We start from the raw sequence: 11,166 nt of genomic DNA, 5'->3' as shown, positions 1-11,166 counted from the left end.
GGCAGCAGGAGCAGCAGGTGGTGGAGCCACGAAGGAGCACGTGCCAGCTGAAAGAATCATTTGAGACAACACGTTTTTTTTTTGTTTTTTTTTTTTGTGGCTTTTTGATCATTTGAATGAATATATCTGATTTGAAAAATGTTTAATTTCTGTTGTATAAAACAGAGCTTTAGGCTATTAAGATTCAAATAATTTGAAGACGATGCATACAAAACTGCTGTAGGCTATATGTTATCCATATCATTTGTTAAAATAAATGTTAAATAGCTCTACATTCCGACAGCCATCACTGATTTAGAGTTTATCCATTACACACAAAACATCTCTGGTTTCCCGTTCCCACTTCATTCAAAACCCCACAAATGAATCATCTGTTTGTTTGGTGACCGCTGTATTTTTTGTGTGTGTGCTTATGTGTTTCTTTGCCTCCAGTTTCATATCAAACCATTTACGCTTTACCTCTGACATGGTTCTTTGTACGGAGACAACATTAACAGCATCTGTTACCTCCCTCCAGGCCTTCACTTTGCCTGTCCCTGTCACAACAAGAAAATAAAATGTTTTTTCAGTCCACTTCACCCAAAATTATTTCGATCTCCACTTCAGAAAAATTCTTTTTTCTTTCTTTCTCTTTCTTTCTTTGCGCCATGACTGACAGATCGACAGGATACATCTTCACCTCCTTATATGGTGGTCATTGGCTATTCATGGGCGGGGATTTATGCTAATTGCTGATTACCGGGAGCGCGCTGTCACTTTACGATGGATTGGCATTCATGATCATACACACGTGTTTACGATCAAATCTGAGTTTCCCGCGGCGTTCCTGAATCCGGAGTAGGTTTTTAGTAGCGTAGGCTTTTATGTGCAAATCTACACACAGATTTACTCACTTTTCATGAATGAGACCCAATGTCTGTATGTCTGAAATTTCTTTTAATGGCAATCCAACCAATAAACTTTGCTTGTGATGACGGCGGCAGTTGAGCAGCAGGGGGAGGTGTCGACAGATCCAGCTTGGCGCAGTGAAAGTTCTGTGCCAAAAGGCTTCGCCGAAGGTGCGCTAAAAGCTCGCCAGCTGAAACCACGTCTACTGTCAGCACAGGCGGAGCGCAGCCGGTATAAGCCGAAGTTTGGCTGACCAGCGGACAGTGCGCACACATCACCAAAACCTCACAGGCAGGTTTCCAGAATGTCAGGCACATTAACGATAAAATAAATACCCAAAAACCACTATTCAATGCAACTATCTGCAATCAGCACATAAATGTATCTCTATCGACTGTCCCGTCACATCTGATGTCAGATCAAAGGGGATTGGCACCGTTTGGCACGTTTGGCACGCGTAATGGAAACCCAACCTGATTTGATTAACACAGCTGCAAACTAATGAGTTCACATCCCTCTCAGCCAACCACAAACAGCCACAGCATCAGATAGGGAGTATATATTCAGCATCTGTCATCTTAGAAAAGTCAAAAGAAAAGAAACAGAGTGAGACTGCAAGAGAGAAAGAGAGAGCGCGCACGCACGAGAGAAACGCAACATTGATTTACAATTGTGGTGACCTCCTCCCAGGCTACCTTTGCATCATCAGCCCGTGGAGGTCCGCTCACAGTTCCGTATATTTGGACACTGCGAGCTTGGACCACCAAAACATCAGTTTCCTCCTGGGAGAAGTTTGGCCGTCTGACGCTGCTGCTCTCTTCTGCCATGGCGAATTGAGTAAACTCTCATTACGCCTCCACGCGGCGCATTTAAGGGCGAGGAGAGGGGCTCATTTGATTGGTGTGATGTGAATGGGCTGTGTAAAACCCACTCCACGCCTTCTCTCCTCCCTCTTTCCGACTTGCGCAGGTAGGAGGGAGGGAGGTGGGAAAGAGGAGTAGCTGCGCCAGCGCGCACGGTGTGCCAAACTTGCAAAAACCGCCTGGCCACACCCAGTTGGCGAAGTGCAGGTGCGCTGCGCTCCCGCCTCGCCCGGTCTGCGAAACTAGAGCCCAATGTGTTTATGATATATTCCTTATTATTATTGTTATTATTTGTGAGTTCATTATTTAATAACCCAGAATATGATCACGATGTCTTTGAACACTGGAAATAATTTATTAGGCCAAACGTTTCAGGAAAAATTCAAATTCTGTAACTCATCAACCCGACGCTCAGGAATGATCAGCCTCAGTGTAACTGAATGGAAATGACGACCAGTGATGTAAAAGTGTTTCTTGCTGACAGACAGACTCTCTGACAGACAGACTCTTTGATTGTATCCATAATTAAAGTTGATGAGGAAAATAACAGATCGTGAAGAAAAAAAAATTTCCAATAAATGAAGAAAGTCGTTTGTTTCCTTTTCTTGTTCAGATTTTAAACTCGAAGGTGAATCAGAGAACAAATAAAATATAAAACGTGGCAGTGATACACTTGAGTTTAATCTGATATCTGTCTTCCCTCTGTATGAAACTCCAGTGATCTGTGTCAGTGTCTGATCAGCTGCAGCGCTGCGCTGTCCAATCAATAACTGATATCCAATCAAGGGGTTTGTCGGTCAGTAAAAGACTTCCGTGAAGGCTGCACTCGTGTATCCTCGCTTCCCTCTCCTCTGAAAGCCTCCTCTCTCCTCGACTCCTCGTCTCCTCCAAATGCATTTAACGAATTGAGACGTCCTACAAGATTGCGAGTCTCGATCGATTTCCGGGTCAAGTGATCGAGGATAAAGGACAGAGGAGTCAAGGAAGGATATTGGGATGAACCCATAGAGACAGACAAACCATTCACACCTACGGACAATGTGGAGTCACCAATCAACCTATCTCCAATCTGCATGTCTTTAGACTGTGGGAGAAAGCTGGAGTACCTGGAGAAAACCCACGCTGACACGGGGACAACATGCAAACTCTGCACAGAAGGGCACCCACACCCAGGATCAAACCAGGAACCCTCTTGCTGTGAGGCGACAGCACTAACCACCACACCACGGTGCTGCCCTGGTTATATATCCAATAAGCATTAACTGCTCCACTACTTAAGAAAGATGGACTTAAGGAGGACTTAATCTTCACTGCATGACTTTCACTGTTCTTATGAAGGACAACACACAGCAGCAGAGTATTATGTGTGTCAGAACACCCAACCCCAGGGTGATGGCCCACTGGTTAAGACACATACCATGTAAAAGTCAGGGGTGTCCAAATGTGTTTTTAAAAATGGGGGCCAGATTAGATAATGTAAAATTCCCCTCATCTCCCCCTATATTTCCTACCTTTATCTCACTGACAACCATCTATTAAACTCAAAATGCTTACGTGTGTGTCAAACAGTCCAGAGCAGAGAGTCACAGATATAAATATACCATGTTTTTTTTTTTAATATAGTTGTGGCTGTTTCTCAGCCAGCTTGTGTACAGATGATCATGCCTGCATTTGAATGAGTTCAAACCAGGACACTTGCAGACCTTATGCTAGGCTGTGGCTAAAAGTGATTTCATCAACAGACTGTGATTGAAACTCACTTCTTTGTTGAACCATACAACATCAACAAGTAATAGCTAAGGAAACATGTTACTAAAAACATATATTGGTGTCTGACTTTGAAGAGAGCACAGAAAAGTTTCACTTTCACTTTCAGTTCAGTTCTAAATAATAAGGTTTTAGCAAAAATGCATGTGTTTGGGAAGTACTAAGCGTACGTCTGGTTAAATGAGACTATACTGGACAGGTTGTGTGAGTTGGGTTTTGTAAACAGATGGTTTGAAATAGTTTTCTGTTGTTAAATGTGGTCCCCAATCTATCAATTGATTAATATGTTCACCATTCTCCATAAAGGCATGTGAGAAAAAGTTTTGTTCACAAGTTCAATTTATTTGATATTTGTATGGTCATTTTGTAAATGAAGTATTTCTTAGAGTCTTTCTGTCTCTCCAGCTATGCATAGCTACTGCGGGGGACTAACAGGAAGTGACAATGATGACCCTGGTGACCAAAATTTCACCTGGTCTTATCTGAGGATGTTCTTGTCTTTAAAGTCACTGTGCACAGCTCCTCTCTCTCAGAAGGCTGCAGTAAGCTCCACAAAAGACTTTAGTATTTGAACAGCATGGAGGATTTTGATGGGTAAAATGCATCTTAGCACTTCCGTTTCTATTGACACATTTAATAACAACAATATAGTTTGAAAATCATGTCAGATAACAACTCACTAGTTGGTGGTGAGTCTTTACAGCAGCAGATCAACGACCGGATCATTGTTGTGCAGCTCCTGGTGATGATTTTTCTTTGCATCAACTTTTTGCTCATCTTAACCTTTTTTCAAAAGGAGTGTTTCTACACAACTACACGCTACATCTTGTTTGCAGTTACACTACTGTCTGATAGCTTTATATTACTCGTGTCTGATGTTCTTCTCATCTTACACTATTTTCAAATTGTTATGCATGTTTGGTTATGCATCATTATCTCTGTTGTGGTACTTCTGTATATGATAATAACACCAGTTACTCTGACAGCAATGACCCTGGAGCGCTACGTGGCCATATGCATGCCCCTGCGCCACACACAGTTGTGCTCCTGGCACAGTGCTATAAACAGCATCCTCATCATTCATGGCCTCAGCTCTGTACCCTGTATTGTTGTCCTCTCTACTTTCTTTGCATCAGTCTCTCTTAGCTTTTATGAACGACACAGTGTATGTTCTGTGGATATATTTCTTGTGCACAGGTGGCAGAAACATCTTAGATCAGCTGTAAATCAGTTTTACTTCTTGATTATGTGTATTACTATTGTATTCTCCTATGTTAAAATACTGAAAGTAGCCAAAAATGCATCAGGAGAGAATAAAAAGTCAACATGGAAAGGGCTCAGAACAGTAATTCTTCATGCTTTCCAGCTGCTGCTCTGTCTCATCCAGCTGTGGTGTCCATTCATAGAAGCTGCTCTACCTCAGATTAATTTCAGGATATTTCGCAGTGTCAAGTACTTTAACTACATAATATTTAATCTTGCTCCAAGATGTCTGAGTCCTCTCATTTATGGCCTCAGGGATGAAATTTTTGTTCATGCACTAAAACATATCTGCTTTGGCTCATGTAAAAGAAGTATTTGACAAGGTAGATTAATAATTTTCCAACAGAGAAATGTATTGATTTAAATAAAAAGCACCAGAAATTCTACTGTGCATGTTGCAATTCACCATCGTGTTTTCTTTATGACTAGTTTATTGTTATAATCCTAACTGTGATTACATTACTGTTTAAGCAACAACTCAAGCTCGACACTGTTGTTTTTTTGTATTCTTGCATCATTCTTCATATGAGGTGACAACGTTTTTCAGGGGGGTTTTGCCTTTATGTTAAGTTAGATGTAATATTGTTTATAGAAACTGATGTGTACTTGAGGTCAGTTTTCCCTTAGATAAGTTAAAGAATACCTCTATGAGCCTCAGTTGTCCTCACTTGAATATACAGCTTCATCAAGTAAATTTTGCTGATAATTATACTACTAGTGTAGCCATGCCACATTGACTTCTCTCTATATGGCAGCCGAGAAAAGGACCAAGACTGATGGCCTTCTACTCATGGAAGGCGCCCAGTGCATTGGGTCACTCACACATCATCAAAAAACCATTTCAGGACAACTTTCCCTGCCACAGAGAATCTGCTGCACTCCTTATTACACTGAGTACATTTTGACTTTCTCCTGCTTCTTTAACATTTTGCTGCTTTTGCTGTCTAATAAAACTTAGGTTTAGGTCCTAGTTGCCTCTGTCTGTATGCTTTTTAGACACCACTGTAGAAGAACCTGGGGTGTAGCTTTTTTGTGACAACAACATCAAGAAGATAACTTGCCATTGTGAGCAGGATAGCATGCTGACATTAGCATAACCTTGAAGCACTACAGTGCCCAGTTTCAGCCTCACAGAGCCACTAGTCTGTCTGTACACTCTCAGCACTATTATGTGTTAGTCAAAGGTGCAGATTTCTCTACCCCACCCCAGGAAAGAAATTGTAATTAAAACAAATTTTCTGCAGTTCTACACCACCTGTACTCATCTAGATTAGTTAGCTTGATGGTGTTATGAAAATCAGGGTTGTATCAACAGTATAATTGGGTGGATTCTAAAGTGAGACAATTATCATAATAATCTGGGGAGGAATCTACCATTTGGCCTCCAACTTAAAGGGCCCAAACAGTTACATAGATCCATTATGATGTTCTGATATGGAAAATACTGAATCATGTTACTGTTCTAACTCTTTGGACCACACTATTCCACACTATATAAGAATGTAAAGCTCCACTTTGAACAGACTAAAAGTAAATTTAAGTACATTGTGCTAATAATACCTTTCCTGAATGCAGGTCTTTGACTTTAAGTTTTCCTGTGTGCTACTAATAGTTTTACTGAAGAAAGAAGTTTTGAAGTACTTCTTTTACAGCTGCCAACAGCCTACCAACATTCTCAATTAGAGGAAGGGTGGAAATAAAGCAAGGCAGTTTGCCTGGGCCCCAGGCCCCCAAAACACTAAATCTGCCCCAGGTAACAATAATAAAAGCACACTACAAAAGGAGAGAGATGGAGCAATACATGCTCATATTTATAAATATTTCCATCCAAACCGTGATTTAAACTGAAATTAAACAAAGTAGTCTGTAGAAGTCTAAAGAAGTCACTTTGCAATTGTGAAACATTCTTGAAGCTCAGCTGTTTGTCTGCCTCTCTCATTAGCAATCAGGGTAGCCTAGTACAGAAGCCTGTGTTCTCTTGCTCTCTTTCTCCTGGACCACGACCTGCATGCCCACAACAAGAACCTGGAACCAGAGAAGTTAGTGTGCCAAACACAAGGTTTGCAACTAACTTTCCAGCAAGAAGGAGAACAAAGTTGAGTTAGCACCCCAACGTCTAACTCTGCAAGGACCCTGAGTGACCAGCTTCTTTGGATCTGCACCTTCAGAACAAGGACACAACAAAGACTGCACCTGGAACCACAGCTCTTTCCAGCCCTCTTCTGCTGGCTAACAAAAGCAATTCACCACAAAGCAACTCTTACCTCCATCCTTTCAAGAATTGGTAATGTAACAACTGGGCATAGCATCATCACAGCTGTACAGGCTGAGCAAGACCATTTAACTTTGTCAATTGTGATTTAATGCTGTTCACTGGGTTATTGTTGTGATTGTTTGCAGTAAGGTTATTGGTTAGTTGGCTTCGCAAAAGCCAAGTGACGTTAGTTTGTGAATGCTTTTCACAGACAGAGTCTTGCATGCAACAAAAATCCTCTGCACTAATCCAGACCCTTTGCAACACAAATTGCATACACATAGATTCACTTACAAATAGGCTTTCAACAGAGCTACACCCAAAGAGGCAATTCAAAGTTCCTGCTTCTTTTCCTTTGTCTTTGTCCTGACCACACGGTCAGGCAGACCTCCCCCAATCTGAAGCTATCTTTGATTCGGCCATCTTGGTGTTGTCAGCCATTTTGTTTTGTAGGCCAAATGGCCCTTTGTTTCACACACCTGCCTTTGTCTCTCTCTCTCTCTCTCTCTCTCTCTCTCTCTCTCTCTCTCTCACTCTCTTGCACACACACACACACACACACACACACAAACACACACACACACACACACACACACACTTTGGTATATAGTTAGTAAGAATTTGTGTGTTTTGTTTTACTTTGCTCTCTTTATGAATAAATATATTTGGAATCATACCTGCTGTCTGCTCAATATTGCACAAGAGTGAATGAATAGTCAACCTCTGCTATGTCAAGAACTCCGAAATCCTTCAGGCTTTACTATTAATTTTGGTTATGGTTATTAATTTAATTATTAATCAAAATTACAAATTGATAGTTCAGTGTATTATGATACTGCTATCATTTTTCCCTTCTTGGGAATGGTGCCCCACAAGGTGATTTAATGTAAATGTAGTCATATTATTTAACATAATTAATAATTATTATTAAAAAATTAGCAATTATTTCCAATAGCCAATTTGATACTTTAATTGGAGATCTATTACGAGGTCAGACCCATGTTAAGGCTTAGTCCCAACAATGGTGCAGCCATGTGAAGCATAGTATTGTTGTCATTCACAACAAATCAGCCTGGAGGTGAGGCATAGATCCCAACAAATGGGGCCCCCGTGTGACACTTGGTATGGTTTATAGATTTCCTACACACACACACACACACACATACATATATATATATATATATATATATATATATATATTTACCTCAGGGTGGAAGAACCAACGGCTCTGTTGGTGCACTCTAGTTGCTTGCTGTGTTGGCATGTTATGTTGAACATACAACCCCAGACACACTGAACAGCTGTTTGTGTGTTTGGGGATGGTGTGGTTGGTGAGGCCCTATCCAAAAAAATGCCTTGCCTGATGGTTTTGTGAGAGCATCTCCCAAGCTTATAGGCAGGCAGGAAGGGACACTACCAGTGTGGTCCCCACCTGCAATGAGGCAGAGTCTGCAGCCTTGTTGGGCAGGGTGAGTGTCCAGTACATATGGACAGCAGTGTCATGGTTTACACCCAGTCTGTTCATACAGTGCTATCTCTTGGACATGTTGGTCTCCTTTTCAGTGTCTGTGCTCACTGGAACAACACAGAAGTGGTGAAAAGGGTTGTGTGTGTGTTATTTGTGTTGCACTTGACTCCCCTTTGGGTATGATACACCTACATGTTCCTGTGCTCCTTGATGACCTGGAGAATGTGGCATGCAGGGTGTCTTTTGCTTATCTTTTGACCCTTGTAAGGTCAGGCCATGGCTCTACCTGGTTCAGTTGCATACCTGGGTTGGCTGGGGGCCCCCACTTCTCTGCTGAGGTGGTGTGGTTCATAAAGTAATATTAGTAGTAGTAGTAGGTGGGCTGCGGCGACTAACCTTTGGCGAGTCAGGATCAGTGTTGCTGGTTCGATGTTATGTTACGACAGGGCTCAGCATCAGGCTCCACCCAGTGTACCCGTGATATCCACTTGGATTCAACGATGAACTGATTAGAACTTGCTGGTCAAAGGTCAAACATAACTGTGACCTCAAAAGACAGATTTAAGGCCATAACTCAAGAATTCATTCACTAATCATGACAAATTTCACACAAAAGTCTAATGAGTAATAAGTGTTGACATTTTAAATCCAAAGGGTCAAAGGTCAACTTCACTGTGACATCATTAAGTTCTGCAAAATCATATTTCTGGTCATTATTCAATGTCATAACTCAGGAAGAGAAGGGGAAACATTTGCACGGACACTGAATTGGTGACACTAATCTTGGGTGTCCAACTTGAAACTGTGCTGATTGTATAGATCTTCTGTGCTGCCAGGCTGAAGATGTGTGACGCATCCATGTTTCACCCAAAATACATGAGTTGTGTGAGATTTTGTAAACAGATGGTTTTGAAATACTTTTCTGTTGTTAAATGTGGTCTTCAATCAGTCAATTAATCTATAGGTTTATTGTTATCAATAAAGGCATGAGAGAAAAACAAAGTTTTTTTTGATAAATTCTAGCTAATGAGGGGGACTAACAGGAAGTGACAATGATGACACTGGTGACCAAAATTTCACCTTGTATTATCTGGGGATGTTCTTGTCTTTAAAGTCACTGTGCACAGCTCCTCTCTCACAGAGGGCTGCAGTAAGCTCCACAGAAGACTTTCGTATTTGAACAGCATGGAGGATTTTGATGGGTAAAATGCATCTCAGGACTGCAGATAAGTCCGTTCCGTAACAATACTTTAATGGAATTTTGGCAGTTTTTCAAAGGCTTTGTTTAAAAAAATGTCAGATAACAACTCACTGGCTGGTGGTGAGTCTTTACAGCGGCAGATCAATGATCAGGTCATTATTGTGCAGCTCCTGGTGATCATTTTTCTTTGCATCAACTTTTTGCTCATCTTAACCTTTTTTCAAAAGGAGTGTTTCTACACAACTACACGCTACATCTTGTTTGCAGTTACACTACTGTCTGATAGCTTTATATTACTCATGTCTGATGTCCTTCTCATCTTACACTATTTTCAAATTGTCATGCATGTTTGGTTATGCATCATCATCTCTGTTGTGGTACTTCTGTATATGACAATAACACCAGTTACTCTGACAGCAATGACCCTGGAGCGCTATGTGGCCATATGCATGCCCCTGCGCCACAGACAGTTGTGCTCTTGGCACAGTGCTATAAACTGCATCCTCATCATTCACGGCCTCAGCTCTGTACCCTGTATTGTTGTCCTCTCTACTTTCTTTGCATCAGTCTCTCTTAGCTTTTATGAACGACACAGTGTATGTTCTGTGGAGATATTTCTTGTGCACTGGTGGCAGAAACATCTTTGGTCAACTGTAAATCAGTTGTACTTCTTGATTATGTGTATTACTATTGTATTATCCTATGTTAAAATACTGAAAGTAGCCAAAAATGCATCAGGAGAGAATAAAAAGTCAACACGGAAAGGGCTCAGAACAGTAATTCTTCATGCTTTCCAGTTGCTGCTCTGTCTCATCCAGCTGTGGTGTCCATTCATAGAAGCTGCTCTACCTCAGATTAATGTCAGGTTTTTTAATACTGTCAGGTATTTCAACTACATAATGTTTAGTCTTGCTCCAAGATGTCTGAGTCCTCTCATTTATGGCCTCAGGGATGAAACGTTTTTTCATGCAATAAAAAATGTCTGCTTTGGCTTATGTACAGGAAGCTTTTGACAAGGTAGATGAATTATTTCCGAAGAGAGAATATATTTATTAAATTAAAAGCACCAGAAATTCTACTGTGCATGTTGCAATTCACCCACGTGTTTTCTAGTTTATTCTTATAATCCTAACTGTGATTACATTACTGTTTAAGCAACACTTCAAGCTCTACACTGTTGTGCTTTTGTATTCTTGCATCATTCATATGAGGTGACAATGCTTTTCAGGGTGTACATGTAACATTGTTTATAGGCCCTTGTAGCACTTAACCTGATGTGTACTTAAGGTCAGTCTTCCCTTAGATGAGTTAAAGAATAAGTTGATGAGCCTCAGTTGTCCCTACTTGAATATATATATAGATTTATTACAACATGAATATGATCAGAAACGTTTTTGGCACAGCATGTGTGCATGGACAAAGATATACTAAAAACTTAAAGTAACATTACGTTCACTCAGCC

General features: G+C 40.9%; 2 pseudogenes; both read left to right on the top strand.

Moving 5' to 3' along the window:
• Positions 1-4,179: 4,179 nt before the first annotated feature.
• On the top strand, positions 4,180-5,100 carry LOC117260242 (odorant receptor 131-2 pseudogene; annotated as a pseudogene).
• A 4,696-nt stretch (positions 5,101-9,796) lies between these two features.
• Positions 9,797-10,717, top strand: LOC117259179 (odorant receptor 131-2 pseudogene; annotated as a pseudogene).
• Positions 10,718-11,166: the final 449 nt, after the last annotated feature.

Source organism: Epinephelus lanceolatus, chromosome 4, assembly GCF_041903045.1.
Source record: "Epinephelus lanceolatus isolate andai-2023 chromosome 4, ASM4190304v1, whole genome shotgun sequence".
NCBI classification, from domain to species: domain Eukaryota; kingdom Metazoa; phylum Chordata; class Actinopteri; order Perciformes; family Serranidae; genus Epinephelus; species Epinephelus lanceolatus.
Note: the sequence above shows the minus strand (reverse complement) of the source record. Positions and strands in the feature narration are given on the sequence as shown.